Source organism: Pelophylax lessonae (genome assembly GCF_965119305.1).
Source record: "Pelophylax lessonae genome assembly, chromosome: 1".
Lineage (NCBI taxonomy): Eukaryota > Metazoa > Chordata > Amphibia > Anura > Ranidae > Pelophylax > Pelophylax lessonae.
In genome coordinates this window covers 462,669,251-462,686,511 of record NC_138768.1, presented here as the reverse complement: position 1 = coordinate 462,686,511, position 17,261 = coordinate 462,669,251, and the positions used below count along the sequence as shown (strand labels likewise).

Here is a 17,261-nt window from a genome sequence, read left to right as displayed (position 1 = left end):
AACTGAGCAATAGTAATTAGTGGGAAAATTCGTCATCAGGTACTGAAAGTGACGACAGCGACGATTCTGCGACTGAGCTCAGCGATTTGAGAACTTGGTGCTCTATTGACTGTGGTACAGATCAGGCAGCGCCCCCAAGATTCCCATTTACCGGAGCACCTGGTATAAAGTTTACATTGACCATAACATCCCCTGGGCATACCTACAATTATTTCTGACCGATGAGGTTATTGAAAAAATAGCTACTGAGACAAACCGGTGCAAAGAGCAACAATTGGCTACGCATCAGAAGTTTACAAGATGCAGAAAGTGGGAACCAGTGACCAAAGATGACATTTGGAAATTTCTGGGCCTAATAATTCTTCAGGGAGTAGTGGGGTAAACCCCTGCAGAAGAGGTATTGGACAACCAAAACATTACTTGCCACTCCATTCTTTGGCACAGTCAAGTCAGAATACAGATTTTCCCTCATAATCAAATATCTCCACTTCGAAAACAATGAAGAATTTGATGAAACTACTCATCCTGCACCAAAACTAAAAAAAAATGTGGGAAAGATATCAAAGGATTCTACAGAATTTCCAACGGAGCTATGTGCCAGAAAGAGACATCAGCATAGATGAAAGTCTAATGGCCTACAAGGAAAGGCTCAGCTAGGTGCAATACATTGCATCAAAGAGGGTATGATTTGGCGTAAAATCCTACATGCTATGCGATTCACCAACTGGCTACATTTGGAATTCAGTGATATACACTTGAAAAGGAACAAAATTTGATCAAAAATACAGCAATTATGGAATGGCAACATCTTCTGTTCTTTCACTAATTGAGCCATTGCTAAATCAGGGCTATTGTGTAACAACTGACAACTTTTATACATCTGAACTTTATGAGGTTCTACTGCAAAACAAAACCGATGCCTATGGAACCGTAAGGGCTAACAGGCGCGACATGCCGCCAATGTTTGGCAAAAAGAAGCTCAAGACAGGAGAAATTGTTGCCTGGCAGAAAGGCAAAATGATGGCACTGCGATGGTGGGACAAAAAAGATGTGCCCCTAATGAGTACAGTGCATAACACCTCCACTGTTATGGTACGCATGAAAGGTGGGAAAGAAGTCATGAAGTAGTGATAGACTACAACAACAACATGGGAAGTGTCGACAGAGCCGACCAAGCAATGACATTCTATCCAGCAATGGAGAAACAGCAAAAGAAGTATTATAAGAAGATCTTCAGACATCTTCTTGAGCAATGCTTGTGGAATGCCTACATTTAGCTAAAAAAAATGAGTTACAAGCCTGTGATTCATTCGGACTTCATTTGGAAAGTTGCCGAACATATGTTTCTGAATCACCAAACACCATCAATGGCTGTGAATAGATCTGGACACCGTGCTGTTGGCATTGTTAACCCGGAACGCCTGACTGGTCTTCACTTCATGGACTACATCCCACCAACTGAGAAAAAGTCAGCACCTACAAGGATGCGCGTGGTTTGTTGCTCAATGAGAGATGCCAGTGGAAGGAAAATAAGAAAGGAAACCAGATTCTATTGTCCCGATTGTAACGTTGGACTTTGTGCAGTCCCATGTTTCAAAATCTTTCATATCTGAGATGTTTACTAAACCATTATTACAGTTACTAGTGTTATCACACCCCTTGTTTGTATACATTTCAGTGTTTTTGGTTTGATTATATTATTGAATAAAATGTATTATTATTATATTATAATTTATGATTTCGTGTTTCAAACTTTATCCCCCTTCCCTGTGTCGCAGGCCTAAACATCTGAAGCAAATTGCCTTGCATGCCTTGGATGTGGTCGGGGCAATTAGGGTGTACCTGGCAGCTATGCAGTCTTTCAGGAAGTCAGACTCTCTCTTTGTGCTCATGGATGGACCTCGAAAAGGGTTGTCCGCTTCCTCTGCGCCAATATCAGATGTATCAGACAGACGATGGTTCAGGCCTATTCCTTTAGGGGTCAGGTTCCTCCTTTGCCTGTGAAGGGGCACTCTACTAGGGCGCTTAGTGCCTCCTGGGTTGTCCGCTTCCTCTGCGCCAATATCAGATGTATCAGACAAACGATGGTTCAGGCCTATTCCATCAGGGGTCAGGTTCCTCCTTTGCCTGTGAAGGGGCACTCTACTAGGGTGCTTAGTGCCTCCTGGGCTTTCCGTCATCAGGCGTCAGTGACACAGGTTTGCAAGGCGGCCACCTGGTCATCGATACACATTTTTACAAAGTTTTATAAAGTAGATGTGTTGGCATCTGCAGGTGATTCTTTTGGCCCCAAGGTTTTGCAGCTGCGTTGAGGGTGTGTTGTTTTTTTTTTTCAGGTGGGCTCTAGATGTTTGGTTGTGCTCCTGTTGCCTGGTTGGCTAATGTTTAGCCTTGGGAATTTTTTTGTTGTTCCCACCCCTCATGTTTAACACTGCTTTGGGGCGTCCCAGTGGTTATGAATATCATGAGCTGTGTCCGTCAATGAACGAAAGACAAAATTGGATTTTTGACTTACCGTAAAATCCATTTCTCTGATGTTCATTGACGGACACAGCACCCACCACTCTGTGGAGTTATAATTCTCCTGACACTGCTTGTAACAAAACTGAGTGGCTATAGCAGAGAGAGAGTATACCCCCTGGAACTGCCCATGGGTGTAGCCAGAATTATTTTCTGCCTAGTGTCCTACTCCTGTAGGGGGCAGTATAACCCAATGGTTATGAATATCAGGAGCTGTGTCCGTCAAACATCAGAGAAATGGATTTTACGGTAGGTCAAAAATCCCATTTCTCTTACGTCCTCCGACAGTCGCCGCCTCTTCATATTCGTCACATATGGGGTATTAGACTTTGCTCCGAAGGAGTAGCTAGGCAACAGAATATGTTAACAATAAAGCTTTAACATATCCCACCCTCAAGGGGTGGTCCCCTCAGTCAATACCCTCCTACTTCCTGCAACCATATCTCAGTTTTAATGTCTAGCTTGTCAGGATCTCGTTGTCTCTGTTGTCCAAAAAGGTCGCCTTTTTGGTGGCGATCACTTCGGCTCGCAGAGTGTCGGAACTGGCGGCTTTGTCCTGCAAGTCTCCGTTCCTGGTTGTTCATTTGGATAAGGTGGTCTTGCGACCTAATCCTTCTTTTCTGCCGAAACGAGTTTCGGAATTCCATCTTAACGAGGATATTGTTTTGCCTTCGTTGTGCACGAAGCCTAAACATCCAAAGGAGGTGAGATTGCACTCTCTGGATGTTGTTCGGGCGATTGGGGTTTACCTTAAATCGACTGAGTCTTTTCGTAAGACGGACTCCTTGTTTGTTCTTCCAGAGGGTCCTCGGAAGGGCATGGCGGCTTCGGCCTCTACCATCGCCAAATGGATCAGGCAGACCATTGAACAGGCCTATGCCTTGCAGGGGAAGGTTCCCCCTGTGCCTGTGAAGGCGCACTCTACTAGATCACTGAGTACGTCTTGGGCCTGCCGTCATGGGGCTTCTGTAGCCCAGGTGTGTAAGGCGGCGACCTGGTCGACCGTGCACACTTTCACAAAATTCTACAAAGTAGATGTTCAGGCATCGGCGGATGCTTCCTTTGGCCGCAAGGTTCTTAGTGCGGCTGTTCCATAGGGTCCCTTGTTGGGGACTCCTGGCTGTTGGGATATCTTTGTATTCCCTGGTTTTTTTGTCTTTTCCTGGGTTGTTGCTCCTGTTGAGCACTTATTTTTGCTGTTGCCCAGCTGGTTTCCTTCCTTTGGTAAGGTTCCTTTCTTTGATGTGGAGACTGCGTTGCCTTTCGGCGCGGATGCGTTTCCCACCCCTCATGTTTGCACTGCTTTGGGACGTCCCCATATGTGACGAATATGAAGAGGCGGCGACTGTCGGAGGACGTAAGAGAAAACGGAATTTTTGTAAAATCTTACCTGTAAAATTCCTTTCTCTGAGTCCTCCGACAGTCGCCGCCCCGCCCCTCTTTTGGGGTTGAATGTATACTCTACTGCTATTCCACTAAAACTGAGATATGGTTGCAGGAAGTAGGAGGGTATTGACTGAGGGGACCACCCCTTGAGGGTGGGATATGTTAAAGCTTTATTGTTAACATATTCTGTTGCCTAGCTACTCCTTCGGAGCAAAGTCTAATACCCCATATGTGACGAATATGAAGAGGCGGCGACTGTCGGAGGACTCAGAGAAAGGAATTTTACAGGTAAGATTTTACAAAAATTCCGTTTTTTTAAGTACCGAAGTTTGTTGCCATTCCACAAATGTGCGCAATTTTAAAGCATGACATGTTAGGTATCTCTTTACTCAGTGTAACATCATCTTTTACATTATACAAAAATTGGGCTAACTTTACTGTTTTGTTTTGTTTTAATTAATAAAACTGTATTTCTTCCTAAAAAATTGCTTTTGAAAGACCGCTGCGCAAATACCGTGTGACATAAAATATTGCAATGATCACCATTATTTTATTCTCTAGGGTCTCTACTAAAAAAAAAAAAAAAAAAATATATATATATATATATATATATATATATATATATATATATACAGTATATATAATATTATCTAAGTAATTTTCTAGCACAAAATACTGATTTTAACTTGTAAGCAACATATGTCAGAAAAAGGCTTAGGCTCCATGGGGTTAGGCTTTCTGTTCAGGTACACCACAGGGTGTTCTTCCCCATTGTGTACCTGTGGCAATACTGCCCCAATTCCAACATCAGACGCATCCGTCTGAACTAAAAAATCTTTGGAAAAATCGAGGGGGAAACAACAAGATTTGGAAAAACTCTTCTGCTTCTGGGGTCCATTTTACCATTACTGTGTCTTTCCCTTTTGTAAGGTCAGTCAGTGGAGCTGCTAAAGTGGCAACATTTGGGATGAACCCTCTATAGTATCCCCTGTTTACCGGACGTGGCCACTTTTGGTCGGATTCTTCTTTGTTTAATTGGGATTTTATGACTCCTCGACCAATAGTGTAGCCAAAATACCTGGTTTCTTCTAAACCAATTGCGCACTTTTTTGGATTTGCCGTAAAACCTTCCTTGAAAAGGGAATTCAAGACTGCCTGGACCTGGGGGAAAGTGAGACTCCCAGTCAGTATCACTATGTTGTCTAGATTGGCTGCTGAATACTGGTGGTGAGGTCTTAGGTTCCTGTCCATGTCCCTCTGAAATGTTGCAGGGGTATTTTTCAACCCAAAGGGCATCTTTTTTGTACTGAAATGAACCTTCAGGGGTCACGAACACAGTCTTTTCTTTGGCGCTATCAGTCAGGGGGATCTGCCAATATCCCATTGGTCAAGTCTAAAGTTGTCAGATAGTGGATTTTGAAAAGTCAGGCTATAATTTCGTCTACTCTGGGCATTGGGTACATGTCAAATTTTGCCACTGAATTAAGTTTCCTGAAGTCATTACAAAACCTCCAAGTACCTTCCGGTTTTGGGACTAACACGATGGGACTAGACCAGTTACTATTGGACTCCATAATGACATCTGGCTCCAGCATCCTTTTGACTTTGTCTCTGATGTCCTTTCTCCTAGCTTCAGGAATTCTGCATGGCTTGAGTTTGACATGTACACCAGGTTCAGTAACAATATCATGCTGAACCACTGAAGTTGTGCCTGGTAACTTTTCAAAAATTAAAAAAAAACAAAAAGGTACAAATGTTTCTCTGTTCCTTATCAGGAGCTCTGTAACTTCCTGCTTTTGGGAACGAGACAGTGTGTCTGGAATTGTAACTTCAGGGACCAGAGGGGACTCGGTACTCCCAGGAGTTACAGGCACAAAGCTTGCAGCTAATGCCAGCCTATCCTTCCAGGGCTTTAAAAGGTTTGCATGGTATATCTGCTTAGGCTTTCTTTTACCCAGCTAATCTACCTTGTAATTCACCTCCCTAACTCTTCCAACTACTTCAAAGGGACCCTGCCACTAGCCAAGTAGGAACTTGTTGAGAAAACACAGAGTTGGGCCCCCCTGTTGTATATTCTTTGTTGGGCTTCTTGGGCCTGAAGTAAGTGTTCCTTTACCACGCATTGTCGCTGCAATTCTGTCCTGCATTTGAGCAATATGCTCAATTACACTTTTGTGGGGTGTCTACTCCCCCTCCCAGGTTTCCATGGTTATGTCTGAGTCCCCGAGAGTGTCTCTCATAGAGCAGCTCAAATGGAGAGTACCCAGTAAAGGATTGGGGAACCTCCCTGATAGCAAACATCAAGTATGGAAGCAAGAAGTCCAAAATGGCCACCCAGCAAGTGTCCATGGGCAAGTTCTAGTACCACCCTTCTGTACGGTTTAGGGACCACCAACTGTTCAACAATTTCACCATTCTTTTTATACATTCGATGCATTACATCCTCATTGCTACTGAAATACGGAAAACACGGCCTTTTCCCTGGTTCAACAGGCACACCGTTAACCAATACCACTTTTTCCCAGGCCCTGGCAAGGGTAGGGTCTTTTTCTCTGCTTAGTACCAAAGTTTTCCTGGTGCACATTAAGATCAATAAATTCTAATGTAACGTCAGTGTCAGCAGAAGGCTGTCCACTTTCACTGGCTGTGGGGACTTCCTCAGTCTCCTCCAGTTCTCCTGTCATAACAGAGAAAGGAAGACCTGGGGATTCCTGAAAGGAGGCACCTGAACCCACATTTTATGTGCTGGCCAGGGATTCTGGCTCTGCCTCTGATTCGGCTACTGTGATCGAGTCTGGACAATCCCACAGTTCCCAAAACTTGGGGAAATCCCTGCCAACTATGGCCTCATGCACTAAGTGGGGTACAAATCCGACAAGATGAGTCACAGTACCTATGTCAAATTGAAACTTTACCGGGGCTATAGGATACCCCTGGATATCCCCATGTACACAATACTCACAGAAAGTTTTTTAGCATGAGAGTTCTCAGGCTTAACCACATCAGCGTTAACCAAAGTAATCAAACTTCCTGAGTCCAGCAAGGCCATAATAGGCTTATTACTGACAGTCATTTGACACGTGTTTACCCAGAATTGCTGTCTGAAAGATAAGTCACATTGCATAGGCTCATCTGTCAATGGACAGTTTGCTGCAACATGTCCCAGTTGCTGACAACAGAAACACTTAACATTTATACAGTTAGGTTTGCTGACAGGCCCTGGCTTCTCTTGTTTGGGCGCCAATATTCAGACCTGGCACAAAAAAGCCTCCCCTCTGTTTTACTGCCATGCTTACCACCCACTTCCCCTGGAACAGTCTTACCGGTTGCCTGTGGAAACCGTGGCTTTGGGTGGAAAGTCCGTGCAACTGTAGGGGTGGTGACCAGGATCTCTGCAACAATGTACTTTTCAACGCGCTCCAGCAGGTTGTCTGCCGACTTGGGGGCCCCTTGACTCACCCACTTCTGCAGAGGAATTGGTAGTGACGTCAGGAATCGGTCCATGACCACATACTCCACTATTTGTGGCCTAGACAGGGATTCCAGCTGTAGCCATTTCCAAACCAGGTGGATTTGGTCAAACATCTGTGATCTTAGGGGCCTTTCATCTCGGAAGGACCAGCTGTAGACCCGCTGTGCTCGAAACGGCCAAGGTGACACCTAGTCAAGCCAGGATTTCTTGCTTCACCTTCTCAAACTCCCTTGCTTCTGCCGCCTCCAGATCATAGTAGGTCTTTAGCAATTCTTTAGTAGGTAAGAGTGCAACCAGTCTGGCCCACTGGGTTAGGCCAACCTTTCTTCTCAGTGGTCCTTTTAAACATCAGCAGGAAGGCCTCTGGGTCGTCATCTTGGAGAGGAAGCGACCCACATGGATGGTTGAGGGCTGGTCTCCAACACCTTCAATTATAGCAGGTGACCACTGCGCCAGCGTCTCCACAACCTCAGTCAGGGTTTTCCTATCCGCTTTTGCAGCAGTGGCTAGCTGTTCAAACAACCTCTGCGTTTGCTTCTGTACAGCACCAATCTGTTGGCACAGCGCCTTTGTTTGCACTTGTGCGATAGAGTTTGCTTGCTGTTGTGCAGCATTTGCTTTCTGCTATGCAGCAATAGACAACACCAACTGTTTGAGAATTTCCTCCATGTTTAGTCATTCCAGGTACTGGCCCTTTAAGTCCTAACCTACTACAGCTGCCTGCATCCTCCACCATATGTAAGCTGGGGAACAGGTAGCAGGTACAAAGCTCCCTGGGGATAAGCAGTCTCTTAGGCACAGATACCAAATACAGTGAGGTAGTGACAAACATTGCAGTGTTTATTTGTGATATTTCCAAGTCTATATACAGGTGCTGTACAGTGTCTTAGAAAAAACAAACATGAACAAAAATAACAAAACAAAAACCTAGCCATGACTCGGAACTAACTATACAATATATACAAGTCCTAACTACCAGGCTGTGCAAGCCTACAGCTTGTCAGCTTCCACATATACAACTTGTATATTTTCACCAACCTTTTTCTCTCACAGACAGAAGGTGTCTGATTTCCCAGGATGAGAGCACTGGCTGTCTGTCCCAGGTGAGCCTAATCTGGCCTGGGGGTGAGGACCAAGATCTTAATTGGATTGTGGATCAGAAATCCCTAAACGTGTAGGAGAGGAGCCTGGGAGATGTATAAACCCCAAACAGGACTTCTCCCAGCTCTCTCTGGGACACTCTGCTACAAAAGTCATCATCAAGCGGAGAAAATATGGCACAACAGTGACATTACCAAGAACGGGACATCCCTCCATAATTGATAAAAAGATGAGAAGAAAACTGGTCAGGGAGGCTGCCAAGAAGCCTACAGCAACATTTAAAGGAGCTGGCAGGAATATCAGACAAGTACTGGCTGTGTGACAACAATCTCCCATATTCTGTATATGTCTGGGCTATGGGGTAGAGTGGCAAGACGGAAGCCTTTTCTTACGAAGAAAAACGTCCAAGCCTGGATAAATTTGCAAAAACATATTTGAAGTCTCCCAAAACCATGTGGTAAAAATGTGTTATGGTCTGATGAAACCAAGGTTGAACTTTTTGGCCATAATTCCAAAAGATATGCTTGGCGTAAAAACACAGCACATCACCAAAAGAGCACCATGCTTACAGTGAAACATGGTGGCAGCATCATGCTTTGGGGCTCTTTTTCTTTAGCTGGAACAGGGACCTTAGTCAAGGTAGAGGGAATTATGAACAGTTCCAAATACCAGTCAATATTGGCACAAAACCTTCAGGCTTCTGCTAGACAGTGTGACGTTCATGCGTTTTTGTTAGTGGATGGATTTACAGCTGCAGAATTATTACACTCAGTAGCCTTGTAGAGATTCTGTTGAACAAACATATCCAACTCTCAGGACTTCATCGCAGTGCACAGCCTGTTATGCAATATACATATACTCAATCAGATGTTTAATGGAGGGATAGAATATATGAGAATGTATAGATGAGAGACAGGCTATTGTATGGTGAGCACTAAGAGTAGTATTAGGAGAGTTGCAGGCGATGGTAAAGCAGATAGGTTCTGATGTCAAGTATAGTGCAGATGGTAAGAGGACACAGATGGAGTATACTTAGACAGAGTAACCTAGTGCAAGGATAGTTGAAGGTAGTCCCAAGAGCTAACTGTCTATGCAGATGATAGGGAATAGATAGATACAGATAGTCCTGGTAATTGCAGTAGATGACAGTAGGAGATTGGTTAGTAAGGAATCCCCTGTGGGGTACTTATCACTTAGATAGGTTAGTAGTAACAGTGTCCTTTAGAGAGAGGTGATCCCGTAGCGAGATACGGATCAGCAGCGAGGTTCCGGCTTCAGTTCAGCAAAGGGAAATGTCAGCAGCTCCGACTTCACAGGAGAAGGTGCGCTGAACATGTGGTTTGAATGAGCAATGAGTGAGAGAAAGCCGGCGATTGAAATAGCCGCTCATAGCGGCGCTCAGCAATGATGTCATCCGGTCTTAAAGGTGTATGCGTCTCTTGGATAACAAGATGGGACGCAATTTAGTAAGAGAGAAATATGGAACAAGGGTACCAGAGGTACCAGAACATTACAGTACCCCCCCCCCTTAAGGCCGGCTCCGGAAGGCCTCTAGAACTGGTTTTTCTGGATATTTCGAGTGGAAATTGCGAATCAGTCTAGGGGCATGTATATCGGAGGTATCCAGCCAGGTGTCATCTTGGGGCCCATAGTTCTTCCATCGTACAAGATACTGGAGTCTTCTTCTATGGAAACGGGAATCCAAAATCTCTTTTATCTCAAATTCTTCTCCACCTTCCACTTGTATAGGAGGTGGAGGTGAGATAGTAGGCCTTATTCCTTGGTTAGGAACATGGGGCTTCAGTAGCGACACATGGAAGATGGGATGTATCTTGAGGTCCGTTGGTAATGTGAGTTGTACTGCAGCTTTTCCAATAAGCTTCTCTATTGGGAAAGGTCCCAGAAATAGAGGTCCAAGTTTTTTACTAGGGATTTTTAATCTCAGATTTTTTGTAGAAAGCAAAACAAGATCCCCAATGGCATATTGGGGAGAGGGTTTCCTACGGAGGTCGTAGTACTTCTTTTGTTGGCTATGAGCATGGGATATGGTATTGTTGAGTAATCCCAGAGAATCCTTTATCTGGGCAAGATAATCAGATGCCACTGGATTACTTGATGGCAAGATACGTGGAGGAAGGAGTGTGGGATGAAACCCATAATTTAGGTAAAATGGACTTTGTTTAGTAGTGCTATGAGTCGCGTTGTTATAGGCGAATTCCGCTAGCGGGAGGAGATCTGCCCAATCGTCCTGTAGATACGAAGTATAGCAACGCAGATACTGTTCAATGCACTGGTTAACTCTCTCTGTCTGTCCGTTGGTCTGAGGGTGGTAGGGAGAAGTAAGTTTACGCTCTATTCGTAGTATCTGACATAGAGCTAGCCAAAACTTTGAGATGAATTGTGAACCACGGTCAGACAGCAGTGTTTTTGGAATACCATGTAACTTAAAGACATGTTTCACAAGCAATTCCGCTGTTTGTTTGGATGAAGTTAGTTTTCGGATAGGAGTGAAATGTGCCATCTTGGTCAGATGGTCCACTGACACCAAGATGGTGTTGAATCCTTTGGAAGGTGGTAGTTCCACTATGAAGTCTAAGGATACCACTTCCCACGGAACCTGGGGTATTGGTAAACTACAAAGTAACCCCGATGGTTTTGTGTTGTCAATTTTAGACCTTGCACAGATATCACAAGATGAAACAAACTTTTTTACGGTTGTCTTCATGTCTGGCCACCAAAACTGCCTAGTAAGTAGATTGAAAGTTTTAGTCATACCCATATGTCCTGCCATAGGTACATCATGCGACAATTCCAAGATCTTGGTTCGCATAGTAGGGGGTATGTATAATTTATCGTTGTAGTAGAGGAAGCCTTCTGCGTCAGTAGTTAGTTGTGGTGGAGGTGAGTCCAGTCCTATGCTGTGCAAAATCTCTTCCTTCACGGAGCGAACGACACCGATAATACGTTCAAGTGGTATTATAGGAACTGAGGGAACCTCGGTACAATCTTTCTCGGCTAGTCGTGAAAGTGCATCCGCTTTTTTATTTTTGTCTGCGGGCGTGTAAGTCACTAAAAAATTAAATCTCAGAAAGAATAACGACCACCGTACCTGCCGGTGGGAAAGAGTTCTATTAGTCTGAAGGTATTGAAGGTTTTTGTGATCAGTATATATCAGGATTGGCAATTGAGTGCCCTCAAGTAGATGTCGCCAATTCTCTAACGCCAGTTTTATGGCTAGTAACTCCTTCTCACCTACTGGGTAGTTCACCTCGGGGCTGCTTAATGACTTTGAGAAGAAAGCAACTGGGTGAAGAGGTGAGGTGTTTGTTGGTCGTTGTGAGAGAACTGCTCCTACTGCCATATTTGACGCATCTACCTCCAAGATGTATTGAAGGGATGGGTCTTGATGGCATAGTATGGGGGCAGTAGTAAAGCTTGATTTCAGCAGACAGAATGCTCCATTTGCTTCTGTTGACCAATTAAATGGTTTCTTCGTGCTTGTGAGTTGTGTGAGAGGTTTCACAATCGCAGAGAAGTTCTTAATGAATTTCCTATAGTAGTTAGAGAATCCTAGGAACCTTTGTAATGCTTTGCGAGTGGTTGGCACAGGCCAATCCAGAATGCAGGATATTTTGCTCATGTCCATTTTGATTCCATTTTTAGATATAATATATCCTAGGAATAGTACTTCCTCTTTATGAAACAAACATTTTTTTGATTTAACATATAAGTTATGTGCAAGTAGCCTTGACAACACAAGTCTCACATGTTTTATGTGCTCAGTTAAGGAATGAGAATAGATAAGTATATCGTCCAAATATACTACAACACAAACATCAAGCAAGTCTCTGAATATCTCATTTATAAACCGTTGGAAGGCTGCGGGAGCATTACATAGCCCAAATGGCATTACAAGGTACTCAAACAGTCCGTATCTGGTTCTGAATGCCGTCTTCCATTCATCCCCTTTACGGATTCGAATTAAATTGTATGCCCCTTTTAGGTCCAATTTTGAAAAGAAAGAAGCTCCACGCACCTGTTCGATAAGTTCAGGAATAAGAGGTAAAGGATAACGATCCTTTATTGTAATGGCATTTAATTGTCTGAAATCAATGATAGGCCTAAGGCTAGAATCCTTATTGCGGACAAAGAAGAGTCCAGCAGCAGTGGAGGAAGTAGAAGGTCGGATGAATCCTTTTGCCAAGTTCTCATCCAGATACTCCTTAAGATGAGAGAGTTCATCCTGTGAGAGAGGATAAACATGTTCGAAAGGCAACTTGCTATTAGGGAGTAGATCGATACAACAATCATAGTCCCTATGGGGAGGTAGCATTTGAGCGTTTTTCTCAAGGAAAACCTCCGATAAATCCTGATAACACTTGGGTATAATGTCATCCGGCACTACAGACAGGATCCTATCATATGTGGGGAGATTACACGTCGTTTCACAATAGTGAGAAGAGAAGGCTAGCGTTCTTGTTTTCCAATCGATGATTGGTTGATGTATGTGTAACCAGGGAAGTCCCAAAATGATTGGAAAATGTGGTGAAGTTAATACATCAAAGGTGGTGGTCTCCACATGAGACTCGTCAGCAGTTACAAGGAGTGCCTGTGTCTGACTGGTGATAGGACCAGAGGATAAAGGGGTACCGTTAATAAAACTAACGGAGACAGGTTTGGGTTTTGAAACAATAGGTATTTTATTAAGGGAGACAAAACAAATGTCAATGTAGTTTCCACAAGATCCTGTGTCGATCATAGCCTGGGTGGTGATCCTAGTTTGGTCCCAATGCAATGGTAAATGAACAAAAAGATAAGGATTAGAAAAGGAAGTTGTGAATCCCCCTAGCAAGACATTTGAACACTCACCCTCTTTTCTTGCGGACAAGGGGACAGCCGCTTATCAAATGATTCGGGGATGCGCAGTACATGCAAAGATGTTCGGTTTTCCTCCTGGCACGTTCAGAAAGGGTCAGAGGTGGGCGTATCATTCCTACTTCCATAGGAGTAGGGTCAGCAGGCAACATCCGAGAAGGACTGGAAAATGGTGAGCCCATCTTCTCGTAGTCGTCTGTCAATATTGATACTGGTCTGTATCAGTCCCTCTAGAGTGCCAGGTAAATCCGCTCGGGCGAGCTCGTCTTTAACGGCCTCAGATAGGCCGAGTCTAAACTGCGTTCAAAAAGATGTGTCGTTCCACCCTGAATCAGGGGACCATCTTTTAAAATTTGCCACGAAATCTTCAACAGGTCTCCTTCCTTGTTTTAAGGCCCGTAATTGGGTATCAGCGGTACTCTGCTTATTGGGGTCTTCATATAAACTAGCGAGTTGTGCTAGGAATAAAGGGTAAGAATTAAGGAGAGGATCATCCTTTTCAAAGAGAGCGTCTGCCCAGGCCCGGGGTTCACCCGTTAAATAGGAGATGACGGTACAAACCTTAATTTGGTCAGTGGTGTAGGTTAGAGGTTTTAACAAAAAAAGCAATCGACATGCGTTTTTAAATTCATGAAATTTGCTCTGATCACCAGAAAACACTAGAGGAGGGTTTATCTTAGGCTCACGGGGCTGAGCAGCAGAAAGCTGTGTGAGACGGCCAACCTGCTGTCTCAAGGTCTGATTTTCGTTTTGTACCTCTGTAAGCGCAAGGATCAATGCATCTACTTGCTGTTTTTTAATTGTAGTACATGAGTGGGTAATTCTGCTGAATCCATATTTTTTTTTAGGGCTCGTTCAATCTGTGACGTTCATGCGTTTTTGTTAGTGGATGGATTTACAGCTGCAGAATTATTACACTCAGTAGCCTTGTAGAGATTCTGTTGAACAAACATATCCAACTCTCAGGACTTCATCACAGTGCACAGCCTGTTATGCAATATACATATACTTAATCAGATGTTTAATGGAGGGATAGAATATATGAGAATGTATAGATGAGAGACAGGCTATTGTATGATGAGCACTAAGAGTAGTATTAGGAGAGTTGCAGGTGATGGTAAAGCAGATAGGTTCTGATGTCAAGTATAGTGCAGATGGTAAGAGGACACAGATGGAGTATACTTAGACAGAGTAACCTAGTGCAAGGATAGTTGAAGGTAGTCCCAAGAGCTAACTGTCTATGCAGATGATAGGGAATAGATAGATACAGATAGTCCTGGTAATTGCAGTAGATGACAATAGGAGATTGGTTAGTAAGGAATCCCCTGTGGGGTACTTATCACTTAGATAGGTTAGTAGTAACAGTGTCCTTTAGAGAGAGGTGATCCCGTAGCGAGATACGGATCAGCAGCGAGGTTCCGGCTTCAGTTCAGCAAAGGGAAATGTCAGCAGCTCCGACTTCACAGGAGAAGGTGCGCTGAACATGTGGTTTGAACGAGCAATGAGTGAGAGAAAGCCGGCGATTGAAATAGCCGCTCATAGCGGCGCTCAGCAATGATGTCATCCGGTCTTAAAGGTGTATGCATCTCTTGGATAACAAGATGGGACGCAATTTAGTAAGAGAGAAATATGGAACAAGGGTACCAGAGGTACCAGAACATTACAGACAGCTGAACATGAAGAGGAACTTCATCTTTCAGCATGACAATGACCCAAAGCATACATCCAAATCAACAAAGTAATGGCTTCACAAGAAGAAGATTAAAGTTTTGGAATGGCCCAGCCAGAGCCCAGAATTGAATCGGATTGAAAATCTGTGGTATAATCTGAAGAGGGCTGTGCACACGAGATGCCCATGCAATTTGACAGATTTGGAGTGTTTTTGCAAAGAAGAGTGGGCAAATATTGCCAAGTCAAGATGTGCCATGCTGATAGACTCATACCCAAAAAGACTGAGTGCTGTAAAAAAAATCAAAAGGTGCTCCAACAAAGTATTAGTTTAAGGGTGTGCACCCTTATGCCACTGTATTACTTTAGTTTTTTTATCTTTACTTCCCTCCACCTAAAAGATTTTAACTTGTTGTTCAACTGAGTTGTACAGTTTATAGGTTAATATTAAAGTTGGAAAAAGTTCTGAAATTATTTATCTTTGTCTCATTTTTTTACATCACAGAAACCTGACACTTAAACAGGGTAGTGTAGACTTTTTATAACCACTGTAGGTGGGGTTTGAATATACTGAGGGTGCATGAAAATGATTTGGCACTGCCCGATCACTTCCACCTGACAGTCGACTTTTCAGATTTATACACTTTACGCTACAGCAGCTGGGAGTGTGGATAACCCCCCCCCCCCCTCTTTCCCGGTACTGCGGACATATACCATATTTCAGCAGCAGCTAAAGACTTCATTTTTGTGTTTAGATACAATGTAAATGTACAAACCTGTATAGAAGGTTGGAGAGATTTTTATGGGAATGAAAAGATGACTTAACCAAGCTTTTATAGAGAAAAGTAACTGTTTCTGAGATGATAATCATTATTTTCATTATATTATACAGGATTTATATAGCGCCAACAGTTTGCGCAGCGCTTTACAGTGTGTTATGATTATTTTCTGTTAATTGTTGTTTTTTTGCTCCAGAATGAAAGGATTATCTCTCCCATGGAGAAGGCAGGACACTTCGCTACGTTCCTCTTTTCCCCTTGGACAGCCTCCTCCACTGCCCTCGCCCTATTTCATGACAACTACTCACACATGTTGAGAGACCCACATACAGAGATATTAAATGATATAATAATAAAATGTTTCCAGTTTATTGCCATATTCTATTTATCATGTACACAGCTATTATATTTTTCCTTTCTCTTTTACTGACCAAAATGATAAATTTATCTGAGTATTAAAACAACTTTGCAACAAAATAAAAAAAATTGAAAGATTAACAGGGTAAAAATAAAATCAATGGTGAAAATGTTTTGTAAAGCTTCTTAATATAATGTTTGAAGATGATATGATTTAGGTCAGTATTAGGACGCGTAAAATGTAGATAAGAAATCGTATACAATCTCAGTCTATTCCATCCAAATACTCACAAAATAGTTTTTAAAATTGTAAACTCTAAGCCCCCATTCACCGAATGCGGCTACTTCAAGAGATTTCAAAGCCGCAGGTCAGTATGATTTCAGGTTCGACTTGCCTGACATCTGTGTGACTTCATGCACAGATGTCTATGCAAAACACACATGAAATCGCACAAAATAGTGCAGGAAACTTTTTTAAGAGGTTTCGTCTTTGGGGAAAAGGATCTCAGGGCAGGCAGGGTGAGTATGCAAACTGGTATTTTTTAAATTACCATTAACTGACGGAGATACTATGTAGCCTAATATTTACATTGTGTTGACCACCCCATATAAATTACCTTACATTTTTTTTACCCAAATTGAAACTGGGGGTCTTTCTTGAAAAGGTCAGCACATGTATAACACTATAAAATAAAAAATGTACTTATCCAAAATTCTACTTAGATAAAATTACATAAAAATATAGGGCCTCCAATATTCCCTTTGTTTGCATAAAATAGCCCCAAAAAGACTTAGTGGTTACCCTATGTGGACACATATATATCTTTACATGTTATTGTTTTTTTTTTTTTGTGGCTACCCCCAGAGTCTGTTTCACAGATTTCTTATCTGCGTCTTCGGTCCAGTATTTTTCAAATATACTGTTTCTCCTTTCTAAAATCAGGACACATGTTTGTAGACAAAGAGTAAGGTTCTCATGTGTGTGTGCTCCACCCGGCAGAGGATCCCACATTCTCCAGCCCAGATGTAATTTAGCAAAGCGGCCCCCAACCTTTTTGGCACCAGGGACAGGTTTCACAGCAGTCAATTTTCCCAGGGACCAT

The 17,261-nt window shown here is 43.1% G+C and overlaps 1 protein-coding gene across 4 annotated transcripts in view; it reads left to right on the top strand.

The window, feature by feature from the left end:
* Positions 1 to 16,332, top strand: part of LOC309568295 (survival motor neuron protein 1-like) — a 71,298-nt gene extending 54,966 nt beyond the window's left edge. For all 4 annotated transcript variants that reach the window (XM_082273962.1, XM_082273960.1, XM_082273961.1 and 1 more), the window contains one exon: positions 15,998 to 16,332. The gene's annotated coding sequence lies outside the window, so the exon portion shown is untranslated. The remainder of the gene's footprint in view (positions 1 to 15,997) is intronic.
* The last annotated feature ends 929 nt before the right edge of the window (positions 16,333 to 17,261 follow it).